This window comes from Sinocyclocheilus rhinocerous, unplaced genomic scaffold (assembly GCF_001515625.1).
Source record: "Sinocyclocheilus rhinocerous isolate Xijiao unplaced genomic scaffold, SAMN03320098_v1.1 scaffold275, whole genome shotgun sequence".
NCBI lineage: Eukaryota > Metazoa > Chordata > Actinopteri > Cypriniformes > Cyprinidae > Sinocyclocheilus > Sinocyclocheilus rhinocerous.
The window spans coordinates 142,052-154,250 of record NW_015659967.1 but is presented as its reverse complement, the minus strand read 5'-3'; the positions used below and the strand labels follow the sequence as shown (position 1 = coordinate 154,250).

Genomic DNA, 12,199 nt, shown 5'->3' with positions numbered 1-12,199 from the left:
CTCTTCCTCTTCTCTAAAGCAGCGCAGCATGGCCTCGCCCCCTTTGCTGCGTGTTCCCGGAGGCGGGGTTTATGTAAAATTCTGGGTTCTTGACGTAACGGACCCGGGAAGTAACTCGTTGTAGTCCCTTACCAGTTGTTTTTGTAGGCATTAAACTGCCAGAATTTTAAAAGACAATATCTCCGTTTGCATTGAACTTTCAGCTTCGTAACTTTGCAGATATTGTTTATGATCAAACAGCAACATTACACACTAACTAACATTAAAAAAGTGAAATTGCAATCAACCACCCCTTTAAAACACCTTTTAGTTGTGACTATTCACAATATTGCACTGCATCTCATGCCTTGTGGTGTAAATTTCTTCTGAATTACATCGAAATTATACACACTATATCAAAGCTCCTTGATCGTACGGGTGCTGTGTTTAAATCCATGATTTTTCCTACAAACCAGCATGTATGTCTAAGCTGGGGGAGGGGACACATGCTTGCTGTAGGTGTTGTGGCCACGTCTGTAGGGGCGAATTGAGGCTTCAGAGCGAATCAATGCGTTTGAACTGAGGGATTGCAGCGGAGAGCCGCCACGGCAGCGCATAGCCAGCTGGAGCACGCACACCCACGCACACATGCATGCTGTCAGCCCGGCGCTCCCTCTCTCCCTTCACTGTCACCACCTTTCTTTCATGCAGACAGGACCGAGAAAGAGAGAATTTTAATGGAGGTCTCATCTGAGCTCTCTGAGGTGTTAGCTATGTTCAGGGAGATAGACAAAGAGAGGAGGCTCCTATGACAATTGATGAAAAGGCTTCTCTCTTTTCCGATCTATTCTCAATAGAGAAATGCATATCTCTTGCACACAAGTCCTTTCTTTCACCTCATATGTATGCAAATCGAGCATCCTATGCAAATGGGCCAGGCTGGCGAGGAGGGGGGCTTTCAAACCTGCTGTGCCTCCAGCTTCCAATCAGTTATTCAAGACGCACACGGCGGCGTGCACCTGAATCCACGGGTGAATGGAAATCCTGCTGCAGTTCCGCAGTCAGCGTCACGCCGCTCACCTCGTCGCACCGCCGATGATCGCCGTAGCTGCTGCCAATCTTTGCATTAGTTGCTGGCATCTGCATCTGCTCCACGCCCTACAGCGGCACCACTGTCGCACCGCAGCCCTGAATTTCCTATGTGTGATGTTAAGCTGCTTTCTCAGGCACGGCTGTTTGCGCCTTCTGGTGAGAGACTTAGCAGGCCGATGGCATCATTTGCTTTCACGCTTTTCACGCACAACTCCCCCCACCGCTACATCTCTGTCTCTCTCTCTCGCATGTGTGAGGATGGGGATCTTGTGAGGGAGAGACAGTGTTCTCCAGCCTCAAAGCTCTAAGCTGTCAGAGAATGTATGTGCAGACACGACTCCTGCGTGGCGCTGTGTCAAAGCACCCAGCAGAGGCGAATGCCAATGCCTTTAAGAGACCTTCATCTGAGCCGTACTCACAAGACAGGATTTGCATGGACTACTTGATCTAAATATGCAGGGTTTTATTTGGGTTGTGAATTAAAAGGTTAGTTCACCCCCAAAAAAGGAAATTCTGTGATCATATATTCACCCTCATGTCGTTCTGACTTTCTTCCATGGAACACAAAAGGAGAAAATTTGAAGAATGTGCACACTGCTCTTTTCCAACTAAAACATACAATAATGGAACATTTATGATTCATAATTTTTGCTCTTTTCCACACATAAAGCTGTCAAATGGCTTTGAAATTTTTGTGTCGAACTGTGTTGGTTTTGAATCAGATTTGGGGTGTAAAAGTCCTGCAACCATTCAAGACCCCAAGACGTGCATCATGAAAGTCACACATAAACAGCACTGTGAAGAGAGGTACTGAATGTTGCTTAGGGTAAAAATATTTTCAGATTGATGGTACCTCTCCAGGGAGGCTCAGCTGTGCTGATATACTTGGTTAAAACACCCAAACAGCAGTGAGTCAGGAGCCTGTGAGGCGTACACTGAGCCGCTGAGTTAATATCCTAAAACAACCTGTCATGCACTACACACACATTTATCACCCAGAGCTCATGTATGTGCATACACAGCCCTAGCACAAACCACTATGCACAAACACACAACCCTCCCCTGAAAACACAAACAAGCACGCAAACACATTTCATCTCAGCCTCAAACCCTCATAGCTGCTATTCGTAGTTGGTCCAGTTTATAAAAATGACTGCAGAATCTCCAAAGCAGCTAGGCTAAGGCCTGAAACATACTTCATGCAAATATGCAAATTCGATTTCACACTTTGTAGAGTTCCAAAATGTGCTTTCTCAGCATTGCCACAAGGGGCACTACAGCAGGTATTTGTAAAAGTCTTTTATGGTCAGTATATCTTTCAGGTCAGCTGCTACCATGGTAGAGCAACATTTGAAGAGAATCTTATAGAATGAATGGAAGTTTTAGCTAGATACCCAAATGATGAAACAGGCCTTATTACTCCATGGCAATATATTAGCCAAACATTTGCATTTGTTATTCAAGTTATGCTCATACGGGTTGTTGTCTTTCATTGTCTTGTTTATGTGTTGCTCTTGCCATATTTATCTCCCTTTCCTCCAAAGCTCATCTCTGTGAAACTCTCTTTGCAGTCTTCAAGGATTGTGTCTAAGGGAGAAAAAACTAGCCTGGCTCATATTAAAGATCTTCTCTTTGAATGGGTCTTGAAATGCTTGAGGGTGGTGTTTCACACACCTGCTGTCCCAATGTCAAATCAACAGCAATCAATCGTATTTCTTAATTACAACACTGCATGCACACACACACATTTCTGCACAGGAAATTTGAAGATAACCAAATGAGATCTGTTGGTGAAAGAGAGAGAATACTGGCTCAAGGACTGCATTAGAAAGGGATAGAGGGTGACAGTATGAGACAGGCAGATGAGAGACAGCGAACTGGAGTGCTATTGTATAGACTTCACCCAGGTGCAGGGCACATTGAGTCAGACAGGAGCCTCAGCTGAATGCTCCATTTTCAGAGCAGCACGGACACCACTGTCCTCTATCCGCTCAAAAAAGAAGAGAGAGAAAGAGACGTTTCCCCAGCAGGAGGACATGACCTTCAGTCTATCCCTGCATCCAGCCCCTTTAGCTTGCAGCCGCAAACACAGCCCTCTTTAAACCACGGCTCTTCGCTCAATTACGTTGCAGGTAATTTGTGTGGTATTGGAGATTAAAGTTTAATTAGGGCGACTGTAGTACTTTGGGCCTGGGTTTAATATAATCTCGGTGAACTGGCTGCTTGTGAAGTGCCCTGATGTCAGGCTGAGGTAGATGGGATCCAATGCCGCTTTTCATCAACAAAGAACAAAGAATCCCGACTCCCCCAGCCCTCTACTGGCTTGGCTGAGATCCACCAGCACATTTTCACTCACCCATCCCTGTCCACACTCCCCCACCACACATACACACTCACAGCCCCCTAGCAAACAGCGGCACAGAAGGTTTGGACAGAGAGAGACAGCAAGAGAAAAGCAAAATGAGAATGAAAGAGAGCGGGAAATAAATATGCCAAAGCCAGTGCGTCCCTTTGTCTTGGACCTCATTCGCAAGCCGCGGACTCTCTGAGCATCAGAGAAAGCATTTCTGACAGAGCAATCGAATCGTTGGGCACTTTTCAAAGAGCAAATCCTCTCCCCCACCACCCACCCCAGCCTTGGCAAGATAGAACGACCCGTACGCGCTGTCAAAGAGCATGTTGTTGCATGGATGTGTGCATTTGCGTTCCGAAGGAAGTGAGTACAGAGGCGTGTGGAGGCGGTCAGCATTAGGGTCTAAAAGAAGCCAAACAATAGATCCCAAACAGGATTTTACAAGACATTGGGAGCCTCGTTCCAAAGTCAATTTGATTCCACTAGATGAGGGTGCCAAGAAGAAAAGAGGGGGGGAGGGAAATCAATGACAAAACTGCCTGGCAATAAACGATCTCCATTCCATCTTCAACCATCTATCCCTCCCTCCCTTCCTCATCTACTATCTCATTCCCGCTTTGCCTGCAGTCTACCCCTTCACCCTGCTCTGATTTCATCCATGCTGTCAGTGGATTGCTGAAAGAGAGGCTTTTAGTGTCAGTCCATCTGGATTTTCAGCGCTAGAAAATTCCCCTGCTCATTCCTCAGGTAACAGGACGGTGGTTGATAAGACAGAAAGTTGGGATGACATACATGGAGCATGAAGAGACCGGGAACATCAAGGGCACCTTCCGGGAATCGCCCGAGGTTCTGCCACAAAATAGAAAAGACCCCAGCATGTGCACCTCTGCTACCCTCCAAACCTTGCCACCAGTTAGTTTTACACCGCTTTCTTCTTTTTTCCTTTAATTGTATTATAATGTCCTTTATTGTGCATCCTCTACCTGGCAACCTTGAATTCCAGCCAGTTCTTTCACTCATCCTGCATTTAGACCAACCTAAGAGCCCAAGCCAAGTGAGTGTCCATGTCAGCTGTCATTGCTGGAGCAGAGAGCAACTCTCTTTGATGGTTCTCTCTCCGAGGGGCGTGAGATGAAATGATGATCTGCTATGTAAAATAGATCAAATTGGCACGATCTTGTGGCCAAGCTTCAGAGATACGCAGATTTGTCATTCAGAGAGAGTACAGTGACTGTTATGTCCTTTCACTAAACTGCCAGACTGACAATTATGGCAGAGAGGTAAACAGATAGATAGATATCTATAGCCGGGTTTCCATTATAGATTTGCGCAAAACTTTTGAAATATTTTATAAATGTTGATAAAAAAACCTTTTGAGGAATGACGGCGTTTCCATTAACCAATGTTATGTGACTAAGTTTATTGGAGGTTATAGTACATTAAAGAATGATCATGTGACTTTTACGTACGTCAGGTGAGTTGTAAATGCGAAAAAAACCACTGCAGTTTTGCGAAATATTCCTTTTTTCGAATTGCCTGAAAAACCACCTCATGCGAACGTAAGAACTTTTTTGTGATATATGGGAGTTTTTGCACAATTGACGTGTTTCCATTAAGGCGCATCTTCAATTTGCAATTTCAATTTGCGCAATTTGAAGGGTCATGGAAACGCGGCTTATGCCACGCTGGGAACTGATAGCAATGGAAGAATCAAAAGCTGCCCATGGGAAATGCGATGGAGTAAAGCACAAAAGGGGTAGAGGTGTGTGGATAAACATGGGCTGTGTGTCAAAATCTAGTGAGCTAACCTAGACAACATGTTTGGGGACCATATGTAAATGCAGCATTTTGGGGCAGTCAGCTGAGGTAGTGACTTGTCTGCGCAGATAGCATGTTTGGATATCGTGCAGAATTTTTGGCCATCAAAGCCTACTAGACAGCATTTTTAAGAACCACTAAGGAAACACTAGAAAACACCTAAGAACCAATGCGTGTGTTGCCCAGAAACACCATCTAGGTAGGCAGCTGATTTGGTTTTGAGCCAAGGCCTTTGTCTGTCACTGCTCCGCAGCTCCTGAATGCAACAACACACGGCGTCGTCTCAAGGTCACTACCAGCGTGTCCCCCGCTTCAGGGTAGAAAGGTTAATCTGTAGTTAAGGTGGAGCCAAAATAGGACAGAGCAGGGGTGCGGTGCAGAGATATGAGGCGGAAAGAAAAGATGTGTGAAAGAGAGAGAGAGATATCGGTAGCGTGAGTGACACTGCGACCGCTTCGCATCATCAATTAGCCGAGCTGAAGTGACATGCCTCACAGGGAGAAATAAATGACTGTGCCCTTATTGAGCGCAGCAAGGCATATAGCATTTCAGGCCAGTAATGTCATTGTGCCTTTGTACCAGCGTTATTGATGAAGTCTGTCTCAAAGAAAATAATCCCTCGGCACGCCACCATTTGAGACTTCTCATACCGTCTGAAAGATCAATGTAAGCGATCTTCGGGACGGAAAATGCGCTGGGAGAACAAAATGCAGCGAGTGTGAGTGCGGGCTGGGGTGTGGAGAGCGTGGCCACAGCGGAGCGCTGCAGCAGAGAGAGGGTGAGATCAAAGTGGAGAGCTGCTTCACTGGAGCGCAGCACTGGGAGACTAGAGCGCAGCGGTCTCACCTGCCGCAAAACCTCCCTCTCTCTACATCTGCTGCACCTCACCCCTTTGCTAGGCTAATGCCCTCTCCTGCACACGCAGACCTGCTGAAGAATATCAATCAGCCTCGCGCCCCAATTTATAGCAGCTCGTTCTTTTAAATGTAGCTTCGCAATTCCCCAGATACTGTGTGCCTGGTTATATGCGCACATACAGGCTTGTTCCTTGTTGCCACGGAGGCTGTATCTAAGAATTGAGAGATGTTGTGCGCCATCAGCAGTCGGCGTTTATGTTTAAGTCCGCCATAAAGCAGTTTAAAGCCTATCGTGCTGGTGCAAACATGCACTTCAATCTTATTTAGGTCTTATTCGGGCTCTCGGAGAGGAGCTTTAGAGCTGATTTACCTGCGTCCTCACAAACACACACACCTCACGTCTTTTGCCTAGTATCACATACTCTAATTCACAGACAAAAATCTATCACATGGAGAGGGCTCTCACCATGCCATTCCCAGCACCCTCTGTGAACAGCTCTTATTTCAGACCCCTGAGGTGTGATGCCTTGGGCACCGCTGGCACAGATGAAATGGGCACCAGGCGAGGTGGTACTAAAAAAAGTACCAGGTACCAGGTACTGTACCCAGTGGAAAACTCCCAAAAGTGAACCGTACTGAGCCGTACCGTGCCGTACCATGCAGTGGAAAAGCGCCACTAGACAGCGTTTGGGGACCATATGTAAATGCAGCATTTTGGGGCAGTCAGCTGAGGTAGTGACTTGTCTGCGCAGATAGCATGTTTGGATATCGTGCAGAATTTTTGGCCATCAAAGCCTACTAGACAGCATTTTTAAGAACCACTAAGGAAACACTAGAAAACACCTAAGAACCAATGCGTGTGTTGCCCAGAAACACCATCTAGGTAGGCAGCTGATTTGGTTTTGAGCCAAGGCCTTTGTCTGTCACTGCTCCGCAGCTCCTGAATGCAACAACACACGGCTTCGTCTCAAGGTCACTGCCAGCGTGTCCCCCGCTTCAGGGTAGAAAGGTTAATCTGTAGTTAAGGAGGAGCCAAAATAGGACAGAGCAGGGGTGCGGTGCAGAGATATGAGACAGAAAGAAAAGATGTGTGAAAGAGAGAGAGATATTGGTAGCGTGAGTGACACTGCGACCGCTTCGCATCATCAATTAGCCGAGCTGAAGTGACATGCCTCACAGGGAGAAATAAATGACTGTGCCCTTATTGAGCGCAGCAAGGCATATAGCATTTCAGGCCAGTAATGTCATTGTGCCTTTGTACCAGCGTTATTGATGAAGTCTGTCTCAAAGAAAATAATCCCTCGGCACGCCACCATTTGAGACTTCTCATTCCGTCTGAAAGATCAATGTAAGCGATCTTCGGGACGGAAAATGCGCTGGGAGAACAAAATGCAGCGAGTGTGAGTGCGGGCTGGGGTGTGGAGAGCGTGGCCACAGCGGAGCGCTGCAGCAGAGAGAGGGTGAGATCAAAGTGGAGAGCTGCTTCACTGGAGCGCAGCACTGGGAGACTAGAGCGCAGCGGTCTCACCTGCCGCAAAACCTCCCTCTCTCTACATCTGCTGCACCTCACCCCTTTGCTAGGCTAATGCCCTCTCCTGCACACGCAGACCTGCTGAAGAATATCAATCAGCCTCGCGCCCCAATTTATAGCAGCTCGTTCTTTTAAATGTAGCTTCGCAATTCCCCAGATACTGTGTGCCTGGTTATATGCGCACATACAGGCTTGTTCCTTGTTGCCACGGAGGCTGTATCTAAGAATTGAGAGATGTTGTGCGCCATCAGCAGTCGGCGTTTATGTTTAAGTCCGCCATAAAGCAGCTTAAAGCCTATCGTGCTGGTGCAAACATGCACTTCAATCTTATTTAGGTTTTATTCGGGCTCTCGGAGAGGAGCTTTAGAGCTGATTTACCTGCGTCCTCACAAACACACACACCTCACGTCTTTTGCCTAGTATCACATACTCTAATTCACAGACAAAAATCTATCACATGGAGAGGGCTCTCACCATGCCATTCCCAGCACCCTCTGTGAACAGCTCTTATTTCAGACCCCTGAGGTGTGATGCCTTGGGCACCGCTGGCACAGATGAAATGGGCACCAGGCACTTCACTGCAGGGAGGGCAGGTTTGCTTTTTCGCTCCCCTTAGCGTTACCATGCCAACGGTGGCAGGTTTCCGCATTTAAAGGGCACTCTCTGCAGCCTCTTAATAGAGGAAGCAGCAAAATAACTCAATGTATTCGGGAGGGAAAGCGTTGAGCGCAATACTAAGCTAATTGGAGGATTTGTGTCTTCTGCGCAAGTCATTCTAAAGTATCGCCTGCTTCCGCAGTCATTATCACACTGTTGATATTATGACTCATGATTTTTGAATGATGAGGTTGTCAGTAAAAATACAGTTATGTGGAACATCGCCACATTTGAAAAGGTCTTACGTAATCCTTTTATCACATAATGTCTATAAGAAGTCATATCTTTTTTTCAGTGACTACTGACAAATTGTGTATACAGTAAACTCTTTAAAAAATGTGTAAGTACAATTTAAAACTAATTTGTGTGAAGTGTTGTCCTGCAAAATAGAAACAGCAAATGAGAACTATATGGTGTAGATGGAAATGCTTACTGCAAACTATTGAAAATTGTACATGGGATATTTTAACTAAATTGGAAAAGACATGAAGCTGATTCATTTGTAATTAAGAAAAGCTATAATAGTGTACTCTTTATTGACCTTTCCTTTTGTCATGTAATAGATATGCGGTAACACTTTAGTATAGGGACTAATTCTCACAAGTTGCTTATTAGTATGCCTATTATTAACATATTGGCTGTTTATTAGTAGGATACTTATAAAGCACATATTCTGCATGACCATATTCTACATCCAACTACCTTGCTAACAATTAATAAGCAGCAAATTAGGAGTTTATTGAAGCAAAAGTCGTAGTTAACGGTTTGTTAATAGCGAGAATTGGACCTTAAAATAAAGTGTGACCAGATATGCTTATTTACTCCATTTTTTCAAGGTAAATCGGTGAGCAAAACAACAACACTTGAAATACCGTGAAGAAGAACAGAATGTTCTAGACATTCCAGGTGTCTATTGCGGATAATGCCTTCCACCCTTTATTTTCTGGAGACTGCTGTTTCTCTGTATGGTTCTGTTCTTTCAAAGGTCAGTAAAAAGCCGCAGTGATGTCAATCAAAATGACAATCTCTGAGAGATAGGCCTCACGCCTGGCCAAGACAGAAAGTCCAGTTGAAAGCTTCGGATCTGATTAGCATCTTTCAGTCCACTGTGAACCATACAAAGCCATATGAGCCATCTCTGGAAAACCTTATATAATAATATTTTTTAACCCCAAATCGTCTCTAGAACATGCTATTTGCCTTTAGATTCAGGTTGTAAAGTACGTTTTTACTAAATGAATGCATCTAACTTGTATGTCTGTGCAGTTCTTGCAGGAAACAGATTAAATTTGATCCTCAAATTCAGTTCATGTCCTTAACGGACTGCGCAGAAATTGAATCGACCCCCTACCCTGACCTTCACTCCCACCCTCTTTTCCTTCTTCCTTGGCATCTTCTTTCCTGACTCAATGTTTGCTTTGGTTGAAAGCTCCTTATGTGCAGATTGTCTTTCTTGTGCCTTGTGCCCCTCAATCTCATAACTAAGCTGTTTTATGAAAGATTCGGAAAATGCCAGAGAGCTGGTTTATTGATTTATTATTTCTCAAATCCATCAGTGTGAGAGTATTCCTTCACCTTTTTTCTAAAGCAGGGAATTTGTATTAATTCAGATCTTGACTGCATGTGCTCCAAACAATATGAAGCCTTCATAGGAATCCTCCAAATCAAATTAGAACGTCGTAAGTGACTGTAGTGGACATAAACAAATGCTAAAAGAATAGAACTAGAGTACTTTTCAGTACTAAATAATAAATTAGAGTTACAAATGATATTTCTTTCAGATATTTTCACTTCTTTCATATGTTTCAGAAATTTTAGATATTTTTAAGAGACCTTTCAACATTCCCTGCATAATCCATAGGAAATGCATAATTGAGACATGATTGCCCAACGCTCAATCTGAGAGCGACAGTGAAACCTGCCTCTAGAGGTGATGTAATCAAGGAAAGGTTATTGACTGCATTTGAGATAAACACACATGCAGACATAACAGAGCATATTCTATTTATACATGCAGTCACTCTACTGTTAATGAATGATTGCATTTTGTAGTGAAAAATCTCATGGGGAATTCTGCCTTAAAGTACGTAGAAGCTCATCGAGCTCACAGCTGGCTTAAACATATTCCTCCACAGTCTCTGTTTCTGCATCAAAAAGCCTCAAAAATACAACATGAAGAAGAAACACTGCAAACAGCACCTATGAATCAAGGAAACAGGAATAGAATTTTACCAACATATCTGTTTTTTAAAGTTGGCATCCATTCACACCTACTTTGTAGAACTACAGAAACTAAGTTTGAGAAATATAGCCATAGATTTGGACTCATTTTGGATATGGGCCAGTCCATGCTGCTACAGTCATGGTTAGTTCTACAGTAAGAGTATCTTTGTCATTATTGGGCACCCCAGGAGACAAATTCTGCCCTCTCAGCAGACCTAGAAAACTTACTGTACCTTTTAGACCATGCTCTCAACAGATCTGTGGCTGTGTCAGCAAGACAGCCACACACACGTCTTTAATCAGCTGCACACAGTGGATGTCATGCAGTATGTTCAAGCAAGATGATCTGAATGCCAATGATTCCGGAAAAAAGTCTTTGTGTGGGAACAAATTTAATGTTTATCTTAAACATATGAATGCAGTTGCAATAATATGCGGAAGGGAAAGCAGGATCAGTCATGTCACTTGCTCACTCTGGCCAGCTTGTACATTCCAACACATACTGTATGCATTTTTCAAGGCTTAAAGCATAGATCCCGAGTGGTCCTATTTGGGTCACTGTGTAAACAAGCAAAGCAGCAAACAAGCACAACTGAAGCAGTAGTGGATGGTGGGGCCTCTCGGGAGGCTGCTAAGAGGGGAGTACGTTGCTCTTGGGCCTGATGGCTTCAGACAGTGCGCTAGTGAGATGAATAATGTGTGTGTCTGATGGGACTGGGCGGCCATCCCTCGACAGGCCTACAGCACTGGAGTGGAGAAATAGAACAGCCTCCATCTATGCCTACAAAACACACACTTGCTACTTTGAACTCACTGCTGAGAGAAAAGAATATTACCAGAAAATCGCATTGCCAACTGTATCAAATTACTGGGCAAGATATATGCAAATAGCGCAGATCAAAAACAAAGTAACACCAATAATAGAATCCTTTTATTGCACATGCACAATATTGAATATAATGCTGTTTTATTTTAATATAATACTTCATGAACCAATAATAAAATGCTTTGTTTGTTTGTATACATGGTCCTCATGAACACATCTTTTAAAACCATTGTGTGTTAAAGAAAATTCATATTAATAATAATAATAGTAATAATAATAATGTTGTACTTTATTTTAAGGTCCAGTTCTCACTATTAACAAACCATTAACTATGAATTTTCCCTCAATAAACTCCTAATTTGCTGCTTATTAATAGTTAGTAAGGTAGTTGTTAAGTGTAGGTGTTGGGTAGGATTAGGGATGTAGAATATGGTCATGCAGAATATGTGCTTTATAAGTATGTAAACAGCCAATATGTTAATAATAGGCATGCTAATAAGCAACTAGTTAATAGTGAGAATTGGTCCCTATAATAAAGTGTTACCTAATAATAATACTGTAGCTGCACCTATCATAGGTATTTACCACAGAGGATGCTACCACCAAAATGTAGACTAGAAAGGCTCAGATTCCTAGATTCAATAAAATACAACAATGATTGATTGCAGCTGCAGTAAGGGAGAGTAGAATTTTATAGTCTCACTGAGAGATATATGATTTGATTTTATGAATGACAGAGTGTGTGTATATTCTAATATGATTTGTTTTAGGACAAACACAGCAATGAATTCAAATTAATTGAATGAGAGAATGATCACTGATAAGAAAAAGAAACCACTAAGCACAGCCTCTCTCTTTCTATT

General features: G+C 43.6%; 1 protein-coding gene across 1 annotated transcript in view; it reads left to right on the top strand.

Annotated features, from left to right (window-relative positions):
- The window catches only part of rai1 (retinoic acid induced 1), a 56,102-nt gene that overhangs the window by 32,249 nt on the left and 11,654 nt on the right, over window positions 1-12,199 (top strand). The window lies entirely within an intron of this gene.